Source organism: Rhyacophila brunnea, unplaced genomic scaffold (assembly GCF_057557595.1).
Source record: "Rhyacophila brunnea isolate RB1 unplaced genomic scaffold, BYU_Rbru_1.0 scaffold_13, whole genome shotgun sequence".
Lineage (NCBI taxonomy): Eukaryota > Metazoa > Arthropoda > Insecta > Trichoptera > Rhyacophilidae > Rhyacophila > Rhyacophila brunnea.
In genome coordinates, this window is record NW_028232785.1 from 40414713 (window position 1) to 40424902 (window position 10190).

The window sequence follows — 10190 nt, forward strand, 5'->3', positions numbered from 1 at the left end:
TGACTAAAAACGTTACCCATTTACTTGAAGAAAAAAACATATATATTATTATTGTTACTAATAGAACATTAAATGGACGCATGTTGGATTTACATGACAAATTATATTTCGTTCGGCATGCGTCATTTGCACCCGCGACCTGCAATCCGCGTATCGCCTAGCCACGATCTTTTTAGACCATGCCTCAACTGAGGTATAGCCTTAATGAATTTAAAAAAAATGGACAAACAATGTGTAATATTTTTCTTAATTCGACGAAAACAAATAAGTATTAGTGAAAAAGTGTGCAGAATTTTGTCGTAACGCCCAAAGTATGCTAAAACTGTTAATGGTGTGGTTTAGGCATGGTTTAATTGATTTTTAAAAAACTAACCAATACCATCTGTAAATTTTAGTCTTAGTTCAATAAAAACAAATGCGTATGACTAACAAAGTTTAATGTGCACTATTTATGGCGGATCTTAACAGCCTACCTCCACCCTTCGCTACTGCTATATCCCGACCAGGTAGTCTTAGTTTAATGAAAACAAATAAGTGTGACTGACAAAGTTTAGTGTGCAATATTTATATAGGATCTTAACAGCCTACCTCCGTCCCTCGCCACTGCAGCCCTATGTTGTAACTTGTGACATGAAGTCACCCGACGACATGACGTAAATGTGACGTATGCTCAATACAGCATCGAGGCGAGCCGCCCAATGCACACGGCTCACCATTATTATGCTGAAACACCTATTTGTGTATGGGGACAATGAATAACGCCAGTATTAGAGTAGCGTTAATTTCTCGAATACTATTGACTCACAATGATGACATATGACGTCATGTCGCCGGGTGACTTCAACTCACAAATTACAATATAAGGCCCCTGATCTATACTAGACTAGAATTGGGTTACATTCCATGAACTTCTGTACATAAAATGTTTTCATTATAATCATAGCAGTGTATATAATTTGAATGTTTATGCCTGACTTGTAACCCTTTAAACGCTAATAGATATTAAGAAATATTGATGAATTAAGGAATTATGTTTCATTTAAGAACATGATCTCATTTACAGAATGTTAAAAACAGTTGTGTAGAATTTATAATTGCATGTTGAATTCAACTTGGTTACATGTGCTCTTGGATCCCTTCAACCTTCAGCCCATCAATTCTCGGATATATAGTTAAATTAATTTTTAAGAAAGTTTTATACATCTTTAGGGTATATTCCGTTACCTTACTTTGAAAAGGCTCTAATTGCACTCGACCATGTTTTGAGCTATGAGCGTTTGAAATTTGGAATGGTCATATTTTCAATATAAAAAAGACACGTAGATAGAACTCCGGCATACTGCTAATTCCCATATTTGACAATAGATGACTGAAATGAATGTATATGATAGAATATGGCTAATGGAACCTTTTCACACAAAAAAGTCAGTTGGAACCTTTTCAAAGTAAGGTAATGATTTGTTAAAATATTTATTTTTCCAGTGAAAAAAGGTTCAAATTTTTTTTATTGGGTAGAAAAAAGGTAGATCGGGTTGAGACCGTCTTGAAGTATACGTTACTTCTTCGATGTATTGATTACTCCAGTGATCAGGCGTTGTATGAGGATTTTCAAAAGCTTGTGGACAAAACCGTTTTACGGATCTTAAGATATGTCTCTCGTAGTGCAGTGCGTTAGGCGCTGGCCTTCCACCCGATAGGTCTGGGTGCGATTCCCGGTAAGGACACAATATTTATGTGCTTTTCTCAAAGCTTGGGTGTTTGTGATTGTTCAAAATTACTAAAGTTCTGATCAAATTGAGATGCATGCCACGTCACTGTCACGTTGTCACAGTGACAAATTTAGTCTATAGTTTTGTCATTTTGCAGAATATTCTGAACGATCACCACCTCTGTAAATTCAATTGTAAAGAGTGCCAACTCTAATGTATTAGTATTTTAAATTATTATTAATTATTCATGCTAATTTCAATTAATTTTAACAGTTTCTACATGTGCATATGTTAAAATTACTTGCAATATTATATCCATACATAATATTTTGAACAGAACTCAACCTGCAGACTATAGATAATGGACAATATTCTTATAGAAAATACATAGTGCCATTTTGACATGATTCGAATGTGTAGACATCTAGAAAATGATAAAAACCATAGAGGTATTAAATAAAAAGAGGTGCAAGGAATCGGCTTTCTCATACAACTGAATGAAGCAGGCCAACAATAGCCGACAACTTACGAGAAATAGCGACGCGATATAAAAAATGCAGGGCATCACGGAGGATTTACTTTCGTCATTATTACATACTGATATAATATAATATTAACGTGGCAATTTTGCCGCAAATTGATTACCAGCCCGCCTCACAGTGGCGAAGGGTGGAGGTAGGCTGTTAAGATTCGTTATAAATAGTGCACACTAAACTTTTTTTAGTCATATGTATTTGTTTTTATTGAACTAAGACTACAATTTACAGACGGTGTTAGTTAGTTTTTAAAAATCAATTAAACCATGCCTAAACGAAACCATAATAGTTTTGGTCTAATTTGGGCAATACGACAAAATTGTGCACACTTTTTCATTCATAGTTATTTGTTTTCGTTGGATTAAAAATACATATTACACATATTGTTGGTTAATTTTTTTAATTCATTAAGTCCTGCCTAAACCAAACTATAATAAATAAAAAATATTATTCTATTTATAAGATATTCAAAGTTATGTATGATTTAATTGTATAATGTTAGATATTTTATAGATTGACATGTATTTTTTGACTATTATCTATTATGGCTTGGTTTCTCAGGGTTTAATTAAATTTTAAAAACTAACTAACACTATCTGTAAAATGTAGTCTTATTTCAATGAAAACAAATATGTATGTCTGAAAAAGTTTAATGTGCACTGTTTATGGCGGATCTTAACAGCCTACCTCCACCCTTCGCCACTGCCGCCTCACCATACTTGCCTGCTTCACCATACTTTCATATAATCTGCTGCCCCTAGATAAAAACGTTCAAAACAAAAATGGGAGGCTTCCATCAAGAGCAAGCACACATATGAGGCTTCTATTTCCAAACCCGGCTCATTCCCAAAAACATATTATTTTGCGGCAAAATACAATAAACTGTTATACAGACAAATATAAGACTAAGTTGTATGTTTTTTTAGTTAATTTGTAGCGTAGCATAATTATTTAAAATAGGTAACAAAAGGAAACTCATTAATTTCTATATTATTAATAAAGAATCTATTCACAATTAATGTTTGGATTAAGCCGAGTTTGAAAGTGACAGTTGGAATAAGCCATTTTTGAAACTTAGCAATTTGGATTAATCCGCCTATGAATGTATGTAACCAAATGACATACCACTAAAATGTTACAATGTTTGGATAGTTATGAGGATTAGGATAATTATGACCAGTTTCAATTATTCAAAACTCGTCAATCAGAAAAATTAATTAAGAAATAACAAAATAAACATTTTGATGACTGTGATATTTAGGTAAACACTGAAATTTTTTGGCTTCATTCTTTGCCATTTTGCTTGTTTCAAATAGACGCCATAGTTTTCCTAATTCGTATATAGGTGTTACCGTGAAATAGAGCGTATTTCATTTAATTAATTATTTTAATGCCACGTACCGTGGCCGCGCGGCTTAAGCGTCGGACTATCACGCCGTGGGTCTCAGGTTCGAATCCTGGGTCTGGCAAGTACACATATTGTTTTTCAATTTGTGTGTGAGTCAGGGTATGGACCTAATAGATTGAGCAAGTGACTGACATCCATTTCTCGTAAAAAACAAAGTCTGTTAATACAAACCTCTACTCTGTGGAGGCCCATATGATCCTACTAGGATCGGACATGGTCGAAAAGAAAAAATCATTATTATGTTATTGCATAATTTACAATCATTGCTTTATTTATTTGTAATTATTATGTATTATATCTTTATAAATAGTTATCAATCATGTGTTCAATTAGGTATATTCTTCTTCTTCTTCGCCCATATCCACCCCTTAGTTGGAACATATGGACACCACGCGGGGCCTCCAAGAATCCTTGTCGCTCGCCAGTCTTCTTGTTTCGTTTCAGGTCAAACCAGCACCCCGTAGCTCCGCCGTATACACTCTATAGATAGTATTTAGCGGCCTTCTAGGACGCCGGAATCCGGTCGGCTTGACGAACAAGCAAGCCTGGTTGAGGTTCTCTTCTGACATCCGCAGTACATGCAGCATCGCCTCTTCACTCTCAACGTAATGAGAGGCTACTTGGTGCGTTCCCTTATCTCCTCGTTGCTCCTAAAGTTTTACACAGTATCCGTCGCAAACATCTGTTTTTGAAGCTCAGTATACGGTTGCTCTGAGCCTTCGTAAGGTGCCATGATTCGCTACCGTAAAGCAGCACCGTCAGAATCGGCAGTATTTGGCTGAGTATAATCGTAAGTCCCAGAAACTTCGCATCATGCCTGCAAGAAGACTCCATACTAGGCGATTATTTAAAGCCGAAGCGAATTGATCCACAGAACAATTTAAGAATATGACATTATTTGCGTCTGTCGTCTGTCTGTTGTGTATTACTTCTTCTTCTTCTTATTGTGCCATCGCCTAGCGGAGGTCGGCCACCATCAAGGCGATCTTATCTTTGTCGTCTGCAACCCGGAACAGTTCGGTGGAGCTGCACTCGTACCAATCACGGAGGTTCTTAAGCCACGAAATGCGGCGCCGTCCTCTGCTACGCTTCCCATTGATCTTTTCTTGAATGACAAGTTGGGGAACGCTGTACTTTTGTCCTCTCATAATGTGGCCGAGGTATTGTCGTTTCCTGGTTTTGATACTACGTAGAACCTCTCGGTCCTTCCCCATTCGATTGAGAACTTCAACATTTGTCACCCGGTCAGTCCAAGGAATTTTGAGGATGCGTCTACACAGCCACATCTCGAAAGTTTCAAGTCTCCGTGACATCTCTTGGTTTAGCGTCCATACTTCCATACCATAGAAAAGAATTGAGAGCACATAACAACGTACCATACGCAGTCTCTAAAAATTTCTTTGTTTTTCTGTTATGGCATTACTGTGCGTCAAATATTTCCACTACATAGTTTATGTTTGACACCGCAAAATGAATATAAAACAGGAACAAGACGATGGCAAGATTAATATAGACGGAACACTGATTAGTTCTGTTTGGATTGAAGTGCCAAATATGCAGTGTTTATAACGGCCATCCTTCAACTTATCGTCGCTATAGGATTGGTTTGTCGAAATCGACCTTTTAATGCAGAATGATTTTTTGTATCTAAATGGACCAGAACCATCCTTATCTTTAAATCACTTTGTAATGAATGCAACATTCATATGCTGTAAAAACAACAATTTAAATACTTCAGTGTATTTAAATATAGAATAATGATATTTGTTTTTTGTCTCCTGAACATTTCGACAAACCAATCCTACAGCGACTTTATGTCATCATCATCATCATCAGCCTGAATCTATCCACTGCTGGATGAAGGCTTCTCTAAGCTGATTCCACTTCTCTCGGTCCTGTGCGTTGCGTTGCCACATACTTCCGCAGAAGCTTATCATATCATAGGTCTATCTTGCAGACGTTTTGTGCCTCTTGGATACCACTGGATGACTAATAATCATTAAACGATTGTCCCTTCTCCGAGTTGTGTCCAGACCAGTGATCGCTAAACGGTCGCTCGCAAGCTACCAGTCGCTCGCAAGCTGCCAGTAGCTCGCGGCGCCATTTTCGGTAGCTTGCGTAGGATTTTTTGTCATATTATTTATAAATTTGCCTCTCAAATTTAATATTGGACTCCGAAATGAAATATTTCTCAAACTAAGTTTCAATGAAATGCGTAACAAGTTGCCGTTGTTATATGAATTTCTTTGCATAATGATTTGTGCGTACAGACGAAGTAAAATAGAGAAGCAGTCAGCTATGTATTACGATGGGAACTGCGCCATACACATTGTCCCTCTCTCGCTCATTTGTATCGCCACTTAGGTGGGAAAGACAATCAGCACATGGCCTCACCCCTATGTCATGGCCACCACAAGGGGAGGTTGACAGGGCTCTAGCCTAAAGGGGGGGGTGGCCAGATAAATGAGATAAACACATAAAATCTTAAATTTGCTCAACAGTGAAAAAAGTCGCTATTTTACTTCGGGTTGTTACCATTTAAAAATATACGGTTGTGCGATGTAATTGTTGGTTGTCTTGTGTTGATACTCGGCAATTACATAATTCGATGTGTTAAAAAATCGCTAAAACGCCCTGATTTTTTAGGACTTCGGGATTGGATGTCATTCCTCGTGAGATCATTCAAAAATGTCTCGAGAGCAGAAGTGACCTACGAGATTTAAGAGAGTGATCAGCGAGAGAAAGCCTATACAAAGAAAGTCGGAAAATAGGAATATATCAGTGGCGAAGGGTGGAGGTAGGCTGTCAAGATCCGACAAATATACGTATTTGTTTTTATTGAACTAAGACTACAATGACAAAATTTTTATTTTATTCATTAAGGAAACAAACAGTAACATTTTGATTACAAAAATTTTAAATATAATAATGAAAAGTTATTCCAACCAGCAAAGTTTCCATGTATAACAGATAGTGTTTGTTAGTTCTACCTAATCCAGCGATACTCAACCTGCGGCCCTTTAAGCTTTTATGTGCATCCCGAAACACACTCATTATCAGGAATTTCATACATCTTGAGATTCGTTTCGACTTTGACGCACAGATAGTGACACCCGAAGAGGATTGTCATTATGGTTCACATCAGATCTGGTATAAGAGTGTTGCTATTGCACATGATTAATTTAAAAAACACGCATAATTTTTGTTAAAAATGTTTTGTAAAAAAGGGGGGTTTCGTAATTTTTTTCGTCATACCAGTAGTGATGCGGCCTACGTTACTTTACAAATATATGTATTTCGCCCGAAGAAAAAAAAAGGTTGAGTATCATTGACCTAATCCAAGACATAGTATTTTATAAATGAGAGAATTTTTTATCATCGATTATGGTTTGGTTTAGGCAGGTCATCTGAAATAATATGTATTCTTAATTCAATGAAAACAAATAAGTATCTATGACTGAAAAAGTGTGCACTATTTTTGTCGGATCGCCCATAGCATACATAAACTATTATGATTTGATTTATGCAGGGTTTGATTAAATTTTAAAAACTAACCAGCGCTATCAGCAAATTGTATTCTTAGTTCAATGAAAACAAATGAGTATGACTGACAAAGTTCAGTCTGCACTATTAATTATGTCGAATCTTAACAGCCTACCTCCACCCCTCGCCACTGGTGTATATCGTCTCTGTTCTGGCAGAACACACTAACTGGAGAATACTAGGAATACTTTGAAGTTGTTAAAATGTTTGAAATGGTCTATCATGTTAGTTTATTAAGTAATCGTAAAAAGGATGACTTTAAAATAAAGACTGTTTATTTATTAAGAAGGTTTCCAGACGGTAAAGTTTGAAATAAGGAACATTTTGGTACTAATTAATATGTCATTTTTTCAAATTAGTGTCTTCTGCCAGAACAGTGACAATATTATGTCATAAAATAAAGACATTGAAGTAATTGAAGAGTGACATTCCAAACCGGCCTAAGTCTAAAAATCTGATTTTGAGATAATCATATTTTTGTGATTTGCAATTTACCTCTTAATTTTACGGTACTATAATGTTTGGCAATTTCATAGAAAATTCAAAGACTCGAAAACATAATATATAAATAACATTAAAAAGTATAGTAAAACTTCAAAAAAATTCATTCAAAAACTGACTTTTTTTTCAAAATGGCCCTAAGTCTGTACTAGGTACAGTTTGGGACACAATAAAGTAAAGTTGAGTGTCTTTTGTGAATACAATTATGATTGTGTAATAGAATGTGGTCATGGACAGGTCTGTTGGGATGATTAGTGAATAAAAATAATATAAAATTTCTTTCACTTTATTGCATTTTTTGATAAAATGTAAACATTGTAACTTTTACAGCAAAATAATATATTATATAATAATACTACAATGTAGGATCATTTTCAATAAAAAAAATAGTTTACTGATGTGCACATGAACTTATAAAACACAAATTCTCTAATATTTCGTCTGACATTTCTAATCTGACGGGTTACAATATTATATTATGGCCGCTTGGAGCGTAAATGTTGCAAAAAAGTTCAACTGCGCATGCGCATATAACCTTAGGCCAGTTTGGAAAGAATCAACCGTTACCTTAGTGCTGTTTTGAGAAAAAAAGGCACATTTCGACATCAAATTTAAGAGACTTAGGATTTTTTGTAAAATATAAGTTTTAGTGAGAATATAGATCTCAGCACACTCTATCGGATTCCATCAAAACATGAAAATTTGTAATTTTGGACTAAGGCCGGTTTGGAATGTCACTCTTCAATTTATTCTGAATATGCTCTAGAATAAGCTTGTAGGAAACTTCATAAGGACTCCAAATAATAGATCGATATTCAAGAATACTACGCACCAACGAGACGTAGAGTGTACGTATGATATTTGGATTCTTGAATGGTTTAGCTTGTCCAGCGACACCTTTAGATTAATAAAGCCTGAGCATAACTTTTTGCACAAGCAACGAGTGGTCCACTGTTCAGCTGTCAAAATCAGATCTCAGATTGCTTGACATATTGATTCGCCCTTTCTCATATCAAATTGAATTATATAAAATTCTCAAATCAAATATATTAATAAATTATAAATAATATACATTCCTATTATTCATCAGCTGTCAAAGTTAGACTACTCCTTCACACAAAAACTGGTGGTAATATCGATTTCCAAAAAATTACATTGATCTATGCATTACATTTGTAGAAGGTGTATGCTAGTGTATTATTTATCATGTAACTCATATATTCAAATCAAACCATTCCCTGTATGAACACGACAGACGTGTCAGTATGAGCACGCTATAGAACAATGACAGGTCATCCATAGACAACAACGGGAGGGTTGGAAAAAGTAGGACCAATCGTTGTGAATGTATCGGCGTTCTACTTCAGTCGGCAATGGCTTGTCGCATGATGAATCCTAGAAGCTTACTGCTGGTAGTAGGTATGTTTGCATACTGCAGTCTGCAATTTAAAACAGATCTTTATTTAGCTACGTATTTTTTTTCGACTTATACGAGGTATAAATGAGAACTCTGCCATTGTGGGCAGTGTTGACCTTAACGGACACAGTGGTTTTGTAAGTTGTGTGTAGGTTGTGGTCTCCGACTTGCTTATGTGGCGAATTGCAGGATGCCGATCACATCCTCTGGAAGTGTCCCCACTAGGGATTCCAATCCCGGGATCCAGAGCTATTTTCGATACCTATGAATCCCGGGATTGATAAACATAATCCCGGGATTTCGGGATTGATTTTTTTATCAATTTTTATGGAAAATAAAATAAAAGCGAAAATAAAACGGAAAAAATACTTTTAAAAAAAATAACTACATTAGAAATAAACTGAGTTTGAATGAAGTTTGATTTATACCCATGTGTAGGTTGCCGATTCATTTTATTTTTTCACATGAATTATTAAAAATGAGGAAGATTTGAAAAAAACAATGCTTCGCACTTTTAACAAAGTAATTCTACCATGATATCATACGTTTTACGGCAGTTTCATATTTGGCTGACTAATTAGATTTATGATGCGGAAAGGCCATACGTACGCCATGATTATTTGCTTTACTATTTTAAATCTCGCTAATCCATTCATTATGTCTTTACTATCAGAAACAGCAATCTCATTAAATTCACATTATTATTTATATTACAATATTATTTACTCCATTAAACTTGTGTATTTCCAAGATTGAACGTATACAATATTAACAATAAATGTCTTCAATAGTATAAATTATACTAGATTTATTTTTGACCGATTTTATCAATGTTATTTGTAAATATAAAATTTTTATAATAACAATGGAAAAAAATGCCAATCCCGGGATTGTCAAATTGTAATCCCGAAATCCCGGGATCAGAATTTTGTCTCGGGATTGGATTCCCTAGTCCCCACATATCGGTTGAAAGGGAAGAGCTTCTCAAGTTGGTCCGACCCTCGGTTGGAGGGAAAATTTCGCAGCTTTTGAAAAGTTTGCGGCATTATACGGCGAGCGAGAAGGTCTTTGCTTAT